Source organism: Gossypium arboreum, chromosome 4, assembly GCF_025698485.1.
Source record: "Gossypium arboreum isolate Shixiya-1 chromosome 4, ASM2569848v2, whole genome shotgun sequence".
Lineage (NCBI taxonomy): Eukaryota > Viridiplantae > Streptophyta > Magnoliopsida > Malvales > Malvaceae > Gossypium > Gossypium arboreum.
Genome location: NC_069073.1, coordinates 37,828,900 through 37,842,121, shown reverse-complemented (window position 1 = coordinate 37,842,121; position 13,222 = coordinate 37,828,900).

Here is a 13,222-nt window from a genome sequence, read left to right as displayed (position 1 = left end):
ACCCCAAACCCGACCTAGACGTTATGGCCAAATCTGGCGAGGTCATATTGAAGTGTTTTTCAAAAAAATAATTTCATTGAAAAACCCGTTCTATATTAAACCTCTTTGATAAAACTCAAATCATTTAGCAAAATGTTAACCGTACTAGATTGTTATTACCTTTTAAAATATTGTTTGTTGCGGAGGCTTATAAAATATGTTGCGTAAGCGTAATGTTTTGAAAAAAACATTTATCTTTTTGAAAATACGCGTCCTACTACTAACAAGTATGAATCAAAATAAATAAAATCCCCAAATTAAAAGTTAAAGATTTAAAAAAGGCCTTATTACAAAAACAAATACCCAAATTAAATTTCTTGTAAATGAAAAGGCAAATATGGAAGCATGTGCGGTTGTGTGGCCACCTTCGAGTCCTTCACAGCATCGACCCGCCTAAGCCTGGGGGTTAACTGTACAGATAAGCAGAAGGGTGAGTTTATGAAAACTCAGTGTGTAATCCCTTAAAAACATACAGTCAATCATACAGTAGGCAACCATAGTCTGGGCTTGAGCCTGAATCAGTAATAGTTCAGTTTCAGTTAGGGCCTTAGCCCACTACAGTATCAGTATCAGTGTTGTTACACACCTCGTTTGCAAAAAAATGTTAAAGGTCCACGGGCACTAAGACCTAAATTCATTCAAGGTATTCAATTAGAAATAGGTTAATCACCCTTTTTTTAACACTTAACCCCGAAATAATATTTAATACTTCCCTTGATTTAATGAGTGTGGTTTAGCCCGCTTAAACTGCTGACGAAGGTTGATTACACTCTCCTTGTCGAATAGCTGCATTACTAGTGAAATCCATTAACGATGATTGCATAAACACATAGCTTGAATTAACATATACTGACTTATTGAAAACACAAAACCAGAGTTAGGTGAAATAAGGTAATCGACCAACACCCTATAACACAAGCCATGCACCAAAGTTCAACACGTGATAAATAAGGCCAAGTTACCTTTAATCGAGTGCAAAGAGAGATTTAATCGCTTCAATATTAGTGAATAGTCCTTCACTTCATGAAAAGGTTCCAGAAATCGAAAGTGATTCAACAAGCAAGAAAGACAAAAGGGGATTCAGCAACAAGAGAAAAAAGTATTCGGCTTAAGCAGCGAAAGAGGGAAGCCTAATGAAAATCAAAAGAGTAGAGAGAGAGAAAGAGAGAAGAACTATTCGGCAACAGTACCAAGGTGCAAACATTGAAACCCGAAATAGTTGAAAAGGGGGAAGGAGAAGGGTATTTGGCCAAAGAAGAAATTGATTGAGAAGAGGGAGAAAGAATCGAGAGAAGGAAGGGGGAGAGAAGAAGAAAAATTGGAATAGTCAACAAAAGAAATGAGAAGATACCCGAAAGAGATATCCGACCTCAAAAGGGAGAAAGCCAAAACGAGAAGAAAAGAGAAGAGATAATAGAAGCTAAATTCGACACCAAAGGCAAAAAGGGTGAGCTAATGCCGATTTTGTCAAAAAGAAACTCCTAACTCGGAAAGACCTCTAAACAATCCCCACACTTGACTCTTCCAACCTTTCCAACCTTAGCCAAAACTCTTTGATCAAGAATTCAATTTTGGCACAACCTCCCCCTTCTTTCAGAGTCCTTCAAATTTCTCCTAAAATCACTCCTCAGATTACTCTCCCAAAATCCCTCCACAACTCATTCCAACCAATCACTCCTCTATCCAAATCTCCTATCTTCTCCTACAATCCCTCCATGTCGTCCACTCCCCTCTCAACCACTCAATTTAAATTCCATTCAACCACCTCAGTTTCGGCCAACCTAGGACACTTCCATGGTGCTTGCAGTAAAATAAAATGCTCCTTTTCCATCGGCAAGCCTCGAACCTCAAACCCCAAAGAATAATCCACACGCCACTTACCCCTAGACCAACATGCCTTTTTTGTCATGTTTTATCCACATTTATTTAAGAATCCTACTGACTAGAGACAAGGTTTATTCAAGTAAAAACAAAATTTTGTACAAGCCAAGGCTTGAACTCGAGACTTCTCCAACACTTCTCAGGACACTTAACAGCTAAAGCAAGCATGCATTTATGCAACACAACATACAAAAATAAATACTTAGATTTTTGGGCGTTACAACTCTACCCCCAAAAGAAAATTTTGACCTCGAAATTTACCTGGTGAAAACAGATGAGGGTATTGTTGTTGCATCGCCTCCTTGGGTTCCCAGTTGGCTTCCTCTAAGCTGTGATTATGCCAAAGTACCTTAACCAGTGGGATAGACTTCTTCCTCAAGACCTTAACATCCCGGTCTAGGATAATATGCGTAGGATCAGAGCAGTAGTGCCTCAACATAGAGATGTGGAACACATCATGAATTCGGTCCAACTCCGGAGATAACTCTAGCTGATAGGCAACCGGTCCCACACGTTTTAGTATGTGGTAAGACCCAATGAACCTAGGGCTCAACTTGTCCTTCCGCCTAAACCTCAATACCTTCATCCATGGTGAGACCTTAAGAAACATGAAGTCCCCGATAGAATATTCAAAACATGAAGTCCTCGATAGAATATTCAATCTCCTTATGTTTTAGATCCGCATTCCACTTCTATCTGTCTGATGCTGCCTTCAGTCGATCCTTAATTAGTATAACTTTAGTCCCGGTATCAGAAACTAATTCAGGGCCCAGAACACGCCACTCGCCCAACTCAGTCCAACACGAAGGAGTACGACACCTATGACCATACAATGCCTCGTAATGTGCCATCTGTATGCTAGAATAATAGCTTTTTTTATATGCAAACTCTGCTAGCAGTAAGTACTCCTCCCAGCTGCCTCGAAAATCTATCACACAACTCATTAACATGTCCTCTAGCATCTGAATCACCCTCTCTGATTGACCATCTATCTAAGGATGGAACGCAGTACTGAAGTCTAACCTGAGCTTCATGCAGCTTTTTCCAAAACTAAGACGTGAAGCGAGGATCCCTATCAGATATTATGGAAATCGGTACCCCATGCAGTCTCACAATCTCAGCCACATATAATTTAGCCAGCTTCTACAATGAGTAATCAGTATGAACAGGTATGAAAAGGGCAGACTTGGTCAATCGATCCACGATGACCCATACTAAATCTTTCTTAAAAAGAGTTAGCGGTAGCCCACTAACAAAGTCCATAGTTACACTCTCCTACTTTCAAAGTGGAATCTTAACTAGCTGAAGCAACCCTGAAGGCAACTGATGTTCAGCCTTAACATGCTGGCAAGTCAACCATTTACCCATGAAGTCACGCTTGAGACCTGGCCGCCAATACAACTCACGAAGGTCTCAGTACATCTTGTTTCCACCAAGATGCATAGCATAAAGGCTATTATGCGCCTCTCGTAGTATAGAATACCTCAAATTAGTATCCTTCGGTACACACACTCTCCCATGAAAATAGAGTACTGCTTTGCTATTCAATCCAAAATCTGATGTGCTACCATTCTCAATCTGTTCAATCCACGTCGGTTTAACCTGAAGCTCGACCAACAGACTACCATTATCAAATAAGCTGAGACTAGCAAACATCGCCCTCAGATCAGTCATAGCCCTACAGCTTAGTGTGTCAGCCACCACATTGGCCTTTCTAGAATGGTATTTGATCGTACGTTCATAGTCTTTAAGCAGCTCAATCCACCTACGCTGCCTAAGATTTAACTCCTTCTGAGTAAGGAGATACTTGAGGCTCTTGTGATCCGTGTAAATGATACACTTCTCACCGTACAGGTAATGCCTCCAAATTTTCAGTGCAAATACCACAGTGGACAATTCTAAGTAATGCGTCGGATAATTCGCCTCGTGAGTTTTAAGCTGACGAGACGCATATGCCACCACCTTACCCTCTTGCATCAAGACACATCCCAAACCAACATGTGATGCATCGCTGTAGACGATGAATTCTTTCCCAGACTCTGGCTGTATTAAGAAAGGTCATCAATTAGAACCTTTTTAAGTTTCTCAAAACTCTCTTGTTGCTTATCAGTCCAGTCAAACGACACCCCTTTATGCAACAACTTAGTCAAAGGTGCAACAATCAACAAAAACCCCTCAACAAAACGTCTATAATACCTTGCCAGGCCCAGAAACTTCAAATCTCAAATACCGTCTTAGGCTGCTTCCTATCTAGAATAGCCTCAATATTACGAGGATCAACCCTAATTCATCCAGTAGATACCACATGGCCCAGAAATGTTACCTCTCGTAACCAGAACTCACTTACTGAACTTGGCGTACATTTGTTTCTCCCTTAGAATCTGTAGAACAACTCGGAGATGTGCGTCATGTTCATCTTTAATCCCCTAATATACTAGGATTTCATCAACAAAAAACACTATGAACCGATCCAAATAGGGCTGGAACACTCGGTTCATCAGGTCTATAAAAGTCGCTGATGCATTCGTTAGTCCAAAACGGCATCATTAGGAACTCATAATGACCATAACGAGTCTTAAACGCTGTCTTGAAAACATCAGTCCCTTTGACCTTCAGTTGATGGTACCCTAACCGGAGATCAATCTTAGAGAAAATCGAAGCTCCTCAGAATTGGTCGAATAGATCATCTATCCTCGGTAGGGGGTTACTTGTTCTTAATAGTCAATTTATTCAATTACCGGTAATCGATGCACATACGCATGGATCCATCCTTATTTTTCACAAATAAAACTGGTGCTCCCTACGGAGACACACTAGAGCAGATGAACCGTCAATCCAGTAACTCTTGAATCTGAGCCTTAAGCTCCACTAGCTCTTTCGATGCCATTCTATAAGGGGCTATGGACACTGGAGCTATACCAGGTAGGAGCTCTATTCCAAATTCAACTTCACGGTTTGAAGGTAACCCAAGTAATTCATCAGGAAAAACGTTCGGAAAGTCATTGACTGTTTTGATATCTTTAACAGAAGAATCCTCGAAATCTGAAACACCAAGTACGCTAGATACGGTTCACAACCCTTACGAACCAATTTCTCGGCCCTTAGTACAGAAATCACATTTGACAGATAATTCTGACGCTCCCCAATTACAACTATCTCGTCACCCTCTACAGTTTTTAGTACCATTCATTTGTTAGCACAATCCAAGTTTACTTGATGTCCAACCAGCCTGTCCATTCCCAGAATTAAGTCAAATTCTCCAAAAGGGAGTTCCATTAAATCCGCCAAAAAGATCACTCCTTGAACCTCCAAAGGTACATCTCTGAACAATTTATTTACCCTCACTAACTGTCCTAATGGACTTAACACTGTAACCTCACTAGTAGTGTAACACCCCGAGCCCGAGACCATCGCCGGTGTCGGACGCGAGGGGTTGACGAGCTAAATCCTCTTAAAGTACCGACCAATTTGGCATTTCCAGACAGGCTGGAAAACTGCGTCACTGTCGCCTTAAAAATCATATCTCGAGTTTCAAAACTCGGAAACTGATTCCGTAAATTTTCCCTAAATTTAGACTCATATATACTTCCATGGATTTATTTCTAGAATTTTTGGTCGGGCCAATTGGTACAGTTTATTAGTTAAAGTCAACCATGTTACAGGGATCGACTGCTCTGACCTTCGCGCGTTACAACTTGAATATCTCTCTGTACAGGGCTTTAATACTGGTGACGTTTGTTTCTAATGAAACTAGACTCAAAATGGAATCTGCAGATATAAGGCATGACTTCTAATTCTTTCTGGATAATTTATAGAAAATTTTTAAAGTCGCGACAGGGGACCCAGAAACCGTTCTGGCCCTGTCTCACAATAACTTTAATATCTCTTAACAAGTAACTCCTATGACCGTTTCGTTTCTTCCATATGAAAGTAGACTCATCAAGGTTCATTTACATAACTTATTCACTATTTAATACCATTCCTACAAATTTTGGTGATTTTTCAAAACCACACCACTGCTGCTGCCAGCATCTGTTTTCAAGGTAACCTTTACCTATTTCATGATTTCCACGATTCACTAGGCCCTTTTGCATACATAGCACAAGTGTGATCATGATTAACCATTCCAATGGCTAATCTTTTCAAAACCATTCCATACCCCATAATGATCATCATACAAACGATTATAGAATCATACTAACAACGATATCTAAGCCATTTTCGCATGGCTATCCAAGCTTACATAAAACCGAAAGGTACATGACCTTCTACAATAGGGTAGTCCTATACATGCCATTTCAAAGTTCAACCAAAATTATACCCAAAATGGAGGCTTTGATAGTGTAGATGACTTCGACTTTAATGATCCCAAATCCGATCGCTAACGAGCAAAATCTATAAAATAGAGAGCCAAAGCAACGGGGTAAGCATTTTTATGCTTAGTAAGTCTCAAGCAATAAAATCAGCTTTAACTAAGGCATTACATTCACATAGCCAAATGAATCATTTCATTAATACACATTCACATAATCATACTTACTTCACACTTCATCATTGTATACTTTCACAAGATATCAACCAATTCAATAGCTGAAAATTCGTTAGTCGATTGAACGAATGTTACTCAAACATATCGACTTTTCCAATGCACATATAAACATACCTTTTCCTTTGGGCTTTTCGAGCGTACTAATTAAATTTATTACAGCAACCAATGCTCACCTTCAGCCCAAGCTTCTTCGGAATACAACCGGATATAACCACATGCACGAATGCCTTCGGGTCTTAGCCCGGATAGAACGACTTGCACAAATGCCTTCGGGAATTAGCCCGGATTTAACAATTTGCACGAATGCCTTCGGGTCTTAGCCCGGATGTGGTCACTAGCACAATGGCCTTCGACTCTTAACCCGGATATAATTACTAGCATAAATGTCTTCGGGACTTAGCCGGATATCATTCAATTGCTCATGCACACACATACATCAATAATCATTACACATCCATGTTTCATTTTCACACTAAGGCTCAAACACAAACATATCACTTGCATAATCGCCTTCGGACTTAGCCCGGGTATCATTCAAATACTCATACACACATAAATCAATAATCATTACACATCCATATTTCATTTCACATAATTCGAGTAGGGTCATTTCTTGAGGACTTACCTCGGATGTTGTCGAACGGCTTGACGGCTAATCGATCACTTTTTCCTTCCCTTATCCAATTGTGGCCCTCTAAGCTCTTGAGCTAATTCAAACAAATTCAATTCATTAAAGTCTCGCTTAGCCTTGGCGAATACACATATCATTGACTCAACATCACATAACTAAGCACTTTAGTCAATTTTCTTTAATTACGCACACATTCGGCCTTAGCTCACAACAAGGTAGCCGATTACCTAAGTCAAGAATAGGCATCATTAAGCTTGCCTCTAACCGAATGCATGCACAATAATTCCCCCATGTGGCCGATTATACTTAGTCATACTTGCACAAAATCAACAATAAATTGCAAGATTTTCACATCATATGTGTACTAGGCCGATTGTACATGCAAATTTCACAACATTCTTCAACAAATTTCTTATTTAAACAACATATTTATCACTTTCTTCATAATCAAAATATCATGTGCAATCATATATACACATATAGGTGCAAGGCCGAATTTCAAGGTGTCCATAGCCATCCAAAACACAAATTTTTACTAACATGCAAGAAGCATGAACCATGCTCATGAATGCATCATGGCCGAATACATCACAATCATGCCCCTTTCAACTTCAATCATGGTTAAACAAAAAGAAAACTCAATGTCTTACTCAAGATGGCTACAAAGAAATTTCAAGAGTAGAAAATCCATCATTGCATGCATCATTAGCAAGCTTCACATTTAGCATGCAATGGCTTTAACACAATAACAACTTTGGCCAAATACCATTCCCATGGCATAACAAGGATTTGAACCATGGCTAACATGAACATCAAGTTAGCAACTAAAACATGCATGAAACTCATAACACAACCTCATACATACCTTACTCTTGATGCAAGTTTAGCCAAATTTCCTTCTAGATCTCTTCTAAACAAAGAAAATGAAGCAAAAATCTCTTTTCCTCTTAGTATTTTCGCCAAAAAGGAGAGAACAAGGATGAACAAAAATTTTTGTTTTCTTTCTTAGTTGCACTAAGAATGGGGGCATCCATGCTCATCTTTTTTTTTTTTTCATTTCTTTAATGCTAATTCTTATTTTATTTCTTCATACATAACTCACTAACCAAACATGTTGGAAACATGTTTCCCTTGCCCATCAACACCTACCTTGGCCGGCCACTATGCTTCTTTTGGGGAAATTTGACATGCAAATCCCTTATTTTTGCATGCATGATCAACTAGTCATCCCACATCTTCCCATCATACTTTCAAAGTTTACTACTAGGCCCTTTCTAGTGAAATTCACATTTATAACACTAAATCAAATCATCAAAAATGTCACACACAATTTAACACATATCATAGGCATCAAAATAAATTTTAAATTATTTTTATGCCTCGGTTTTGTGGTCCCGAAACCACATTCCGACTAGGGTCAATTTTGGGCTGTCACAACTCTCCCCCACTTAAGAAATTTTCGTCCCAAAATCTTCTTGTAAATAGGGTTGGGTATCGCTCTTTCATAGAGTTCTCGGTTTCCCAAGTAGCTTCTTCTATCCGTGTTTGAGCCATAACACTTTCACTAGCGGAACCCGCTTGTTTCGCAACTCTTTCACTTCACGTGATAGGATACGAATCGGTTCTTCCTCATAACTCATATTGGCTTGAATTTCAACCTCCGATGGACTAATCACGTGCGATGGATCGATCTATAGCGTCAAGCATCGAAACATGAAAGACATCGTGAATCTTTTCGAGTTCGGGGCAAAATCGACGATATGCCACCGGACCGACTCGCTTCGGATATCTCATATGGTCCAATGAACCTCGGGCTCAACTTGCCCTTACGGTACCGAATCGAGTATCTTTTTCCAAGGCGAAACCTTGAGAAACACTTTATCTCCCACCGATACTCGATGTCCTTACGCTTCAGATCCGCGCATTTACTTCGACGATCGGAGGCTATCTTCGACTTTCACGGATTACTTTCACTTTCATCAAAGATCTCTAATCAAATCCACCCGAAAATTTTGCTTTCACCGAGCTCACCAAAACAATGGTGTACGGCATTTACGACCGTACAAAGCCTCGTAAGGTGCCATCCTAATACTTGATTGAAAACTATTGTTATAAGCGAATTCAATCAAAGGCAAATACCGCTCCCATGAACCATCGAACTCGAGGATGCAACATCTCAACATATCCTCAAGTATCCGAATTATCCGCCGGATTGACCATCGGTTTGGGGTGAAAGGCGGTCTGAAATGCAACTTGGTACCCAAAGCTTCTTGCAACTTCTTCCAAAATCGCGAGGTAAATCTCGGATCTCTATCCGACACGATAGAAATAGGCACCCGTGTAATCTCACAATCTAAGAAACGCATAATTCGGCTAATTTGTCCATTGAAAATCATGACGTCGGGACAAAGTGAGCCGACTTAGTCAATCTATCTACAACGACCCAAATCGCATCCTTCTTACTCATCGACAATGGCGGTCCGGATCACGAAGTCCATTGTGACTCGATCCCATTTCCACTCGGGTATCGTGATCGGTCAAGTAATCTCAAGGCACTTGCTATTCCGCTTTCACTTGTTGACATATTAAACACCTCGAAACAAAGTCGGAGATGTCTCATTTCATACCATGCCACCAAAACCGACGTTTCAAATCGTTGTACATCTTCGTACTCCCCGGGTGGATTGCCATTTGGCTACAATGGGCTTCGCTCGAATTATTGAAATAAGTTCAATTCTTTGGAACACACAGACGACTTTTGAACCTCAAACAATCGTCATCATCGATCTGAAACTCCGATTCCTTGTTCGAACACACTCGCCCGCTTTTGCAACCAACTCATCGTCGACCTTCTGAGCCTCACAAATTTGATGTATCAATAATGGTTTGGCTTTCAATTCAGCTACTAACACGTTGTCGGATCAAATGGACAAGTGCACATTCATCGCTCGTAAAGCGAATAATGATTTACGACTCAAGGCATCCGCAACCACATTCGCCTTTCCCGAGTGATAGTCAATGACCAGCTCATAATCCTTTAACAGCTCGAGCCAACGTCTTTGTCGCAGATTTAAGTCTCTTTGGGTCATCAAATATTTGAGACTTTTGTGATCCGAGTACACATGGCACCTCTCACCAAATAAGTAATGTCGCCAAATCTTTAAGGCGAATACGATGACAGCCAATTCGAGATCATGGGTCGGATAATTTTTCTCATGTGGCTTTAATTGCCTCGACGCATAGGCCACAACTCGACCTTCTTGCATCAATACACAACCTAACCCAAGTAGCGAGGCGTCACTATAGATGACAAACTCTTTGCCAGATTCGGGTTGCACTAGAATTGGGGCTTCAGTTAAATAACTTTTCAGTTGATCGAAACTCTTCTGACATTTCTCCGTCCATTCGAACTTAACATCCTTTTGGAGTAAGCCGTCATTGGCGTGGCTATCATTGAGAAACCTTTTACAAATCGTCGGTAATAACCAAAGAAGCCCCAAAAGCTCGAACCTCGGTAATATTTCTCGAGGCTTCCAGCTAAGTATGGCTAAAATTTTGTTCGGTCGACTCGAATGCCCGATGCAGATATCACACGCCCCAAGAAGCTAACCTCTCTAACCGTAACTCACACTTGTTGAACTTAGCATATAATTGTTTATCCCGTAGAATTTGCAAACTAACCTCGGTGTTCAAAGATGTTCGGTCTCATTTCTTGAATAGACCAAGATGTCATCAATGAATACGACTACGAACCGATCTAAATATGGTCGAAGATCCGATTCATCAAATCCATAAATACCGCAGGGCATTAGTAAGTCCAAACGGCATCACTAGAAACTCGTAGTGACCATATCTCGCTCAAGGCGCTCTTGGGTAAGTCCGAATCTCGAATTCCATGAATCGATAATAGCCCGATCTCAAATCTATTTTCGAGAACACCAAGCTCTCTTGATTGATCGAACAAGTCATCAATACGCTGTAACGGATATTTGTTCTTTATCGTCGCTTTATTAAGTCGACGATAGTCGATGCACAACCTCATGGTCCCATCCTTCTTTTCACAAACAACACCGGCGCACCCTAAGGCGAAAAACTCAAGGGCAAAACCTCTATCCACCAATTCTTGCAACCGAGCTTTCAACTCCTTTAATTCGCCGATGCCATACGATAGAGCTATCGAAATTGGAGTGGTACCAAAATCGATTCGATGCCAAACTCTATTTCCGAACAGTGGTAAACCCGCAATTCTTGTGGAAAACATCCGGTATTCACAAACCACCGCATCGATTCGGGTTTCTTTTCGACTCCTTGTCATCGAGCACATACGCAAGGTACGCTTCGCACCCTTTTCTTACATATTTCGGGCCAACATTGCGATATTACGGTGGCGGCCCTTTAAGTCCGTAGACTCAACCCGAATTATCTCGTTATTCGCGCACCTCGGATCGATAGTCTTGCTTTTGCAATTTACAACCGCATCGTGCATGGTCAACCAATCCAAACCAAGAATAACGTCGAATTCATCGAACGGCAAAAGCATCAAGTCCGCCGGAAAACAAGAACCTCGGAATACTAGGGACTTTTCTTGCACACTTTGTTGACAAGCACGTAATGACCCAAGGGTTTGACACCGAATTACAAACTCGATGAGACTCAATAGGCAAAGTCTTCTTTGGATGCTAAGGTTTCACATATATAAGAATGAGTAGAACCAGGTCAATCAAAGCAATCACATTAGTATCGAAAAGAGTGAAAGTACCGATAATAACATCCGGTGAGGCAAGATCCTCGCGTGCGCGTATGGCATAAGTCCTAGCAGAGTACGAGCCTCGGGTCTCGTTGTAGCATCTCTCGACCCTCTCGACCGCCACTAGCATTGCCCGCATTTGGATGGCCTACCTCGAGCGAAGGTAGCACCGGGTTTCCACTTTGACTTACATTTTGTTCAAGCAACCTCGGCGGTCCTTGATAAAGTGGTCACCGATCCACACTTATAGCAGGAGCGATCACGGAACCTATAGCTCCCCGAATGCCATTTGCCACAATGCAGACACTCCGCTCTCTCTCGGAGATCATTTCCACCACTAGCGATCGAAGTGACTCGTGTGGTCACAGGAGGTCGACCGCGATCTCGTCTAGAAAAGCCCGAAGCGCCTCTAGACCGGCTCACATCATCTCGAAATCTCTTCGATGCCTGTTGAAGAGACTTTCCCGAGGACCTTTTTCGGAATTCTCCAATTCCCACATCAACTTTTTGTTTCTCCTTCCTAAGCTCTTCGGCTTTACAAGCTCGCTCAACAAGTACTACGAACTCTCGTATTTCGAGAATGCCAACGAACATCCTTATATCATCATTCAGCCCATCCTCGAAGCGTTTACACATAATAGCTTTGGACGAAATGCATTCTTGCGCGTACCAGCTAAGCCTCACAAATTTTCGTTCGTAGTCGATAACTGACATAGAGCCTTGCTTAAGATCAAGAAATTCCTTTCACTTCTGGTCGATGAATCTCTGACTGATATACTTTTTTCGGAACTCGGTTTGAAAGAACTCCCAAGTCACTTGCTCTCTAGGTACCACAGAAGTCAGAGTACTCCACCAATAGTAGACGAAATCACGTAACAAGGAGATGGTACACTTTAAGCACTCATCGGTGTACAAGATAGCTCATCGAGCACCGGATAGTGTTGTCCAACCAAAATTCAGCTTGCTCGGCATCGTCATCATCCGTAGCTTTAAATTCAAGGGCCCCATGTTTTCTAATCCTATCGATCGGGGCTTACTTGACCTTATTTGGTCGATTCACGGAGGTATTGTAGGTCTTGGGTTGCATTTGTCGGGAATGGAGGTTGTGGAACAGTAGTGTTAGTTCGAATGTATTGGTTAAACCAATCATTCATCACACTATAAAAGGCTTGCCTAGCCTCATCATTCGGATTGTTGGCCATAGGTTGAGAGTCCATGGCACATTGTCCCTTGCGCGGAGCAGCGCCACACTCTCCACATCATCACTATTGCTCGGTTGGGATCGGGATCCATTGCTATTAACAAACACAAAGTCAAATTGTCAAAAATCACCACACTATCAATTCATCATTTAATGGCATGTATAGCTAGACCC